Source organism: Nanorana parkeri, unplaced genomic scaffold (assembly GCF_000935625.1).
Source record: "Nanorana parkeri isolate BGI_ZX_2015 unplaced genomic scaffold, ASM93562v1 scaffold70, whole genome shotgun sequence".
Lineage (NCBI taxonomy): Eukaryota > Metazoa > Chordata > Amphibia > Anura > Dicroglossidae > Nanorana > Nanorana parkeri.
This window is the reverse complement of record NW_017306338.1, coordinates 313,528-315,542: the sequence shown is the minus strand read 5'-3', so window position 1 is coordinate 315,542 and position 2,015 is coordinate 313,528.

Below are 2,015 nucleotides of genomic sequence, written 5' to 3'. Positions count from 1 at the left end.
TCTAGAGACGCCCGCTCAGATCGAGAGAGCTCCTGGCCGGCCGTTTTTTTACTACGGCCGGCCCGGAGGTAGTTAAACACATCTAAAAGGTGAACCTATAGTGCGGTTTTCTCCATTTGGACTGCAAAAGTGATGATCTGGAATTAGAAACTAGATTTGACCACTTAAAGTAATGGATAAGTAAGGTATTCCCTTTTTAACTAAACCTAGAGTGATATGTTTCAAAAACAACCCTAATACACAATATTACATTTATTTAAACACATCTAAAAGGTGAACCTATAGTGCGGTTTTCTCCATTTGGACTGCAAAAGTGATGATCTGGAATTAGAAACTAGATTTGACCACTTAAAGTAATGGATAAGTAAGGTATTCCCTTTTTAACTAAACCTAGAGTGATATGTTTCCAAAAAAAACCTAATACACAATATTAACTTTTATTTTAAACTGATTACAGTCATGCTGTAATATTAGACATGTATATGGTTTTGCATGATTTCCAAAAATGCATTAGAATTCTCATTGCATTATGCATCAGCTGAAAAACTGCCCTAGCAATGGTCACCATATCATCTAACCAGTGCCGGCCTTAGGCCTTTAGTGGCCCTGTGCGAGAAAGCTTTACAGCGCCCCTCAATGACCACACCGCTCAGTGGCCACACCCCCAGTAACCACACCCCTTTCCCCCAATATCCGCACCATTTAAAGACTCCTATTTTGTTAAGCCGCAAAGAAACATATTAAAAGTATGATAAAAATAAAACTTTTATTCAAAGGTATTAAACTTGTAGGCACAATATTAGTATTCTTATTAAATAAAACAACAGAAGGCAAACAAATGTCAAACTAAAAGTCTATAAAAATAAAGTTTCAGGTTGTGCATCTAGAAAAGTAATAATAGAAAACAGAACACAAAACCCAGACTACATGTAAAATTAATGAATTACTATATGTCCGAAAAATTTATTCCGGCACATAATTTGTTTGAGAATGTGCGGCGGCCATGTTGGCCACTGGCGTGTTATGTGAATGCGTGCCACCATCTTGGAGGTAGGGACCATAATGTTACATGACACCATGCATGCCTGGCGTCAGGTGACGTCACACGCCGATATAGGCCCCACTATCTTGGTGTATACCTAGATATACACCAAGATAGCAGCGCCCAACGTGCGGTGTTATATGATGTCATGTGCCCTGCCTCCAGAACACGCCAATGGCTGAATCCAAAATAGCATAAAAATTTGTCTTGTTTCATGAAACGTTTTTAGTTTTTGTTCATTTTAATCTGAAATGAATTTTTAGTCTTCGCACATGTCTAATAATATGTATGTGTGAGGGGTGGGGGGACAAGGAGGAGCAATTTCCACTTCTTTTTTTTTTTTCTTTCTATCATTTTTCTTTTAATTTTCTTATAATTCATTTATTTTTTTACTGTTGGGAGGGGCTATGGGGAAATATTAGGGGTCCAAATAGACCCCTGACATTTCCCTTTTAAAATAGAAAAGAAATTGAGGACACCAAATCCTCAATTTCTTTTTCTGCAGCCTCAGCACTCAATGAATGGGAAGCACTCAGTACAGAGGCTTCCCATTACATTCAGATACCGATGATAGTAAATATTTGACTATCAGCAGTTTCTGAATGGGGAGGAGCCTCTGTACTGAGTGTTTCTCCCCATTGAGGAAATCTTGAATGAACAGGCTGTGATGTAAATCACAGCCTGTTCATTCATAACTGGGGACACATAGCACTATGTGTCGCCGGTTATTTACGGATGAGGGAGCTCGGTCATGTCGGTGAGGAGGAGAGCAGAGAGGAGGAGAGAAGCCGCCCCGAGGACAAGCTGTGTCGGCCGCCTGGCACCCTGTGCGGCCGCACAGCTCGCACACCCCTAAGGCCGGCCCTGCATCGAACAGTGCATAAGGATCCAAAAAAAAAAGCCATCAGTCTGAATAGATCATCTCCTAAGGATTAATCATAAATCCCTTCTGTGGCCATATGACAGCAATAAG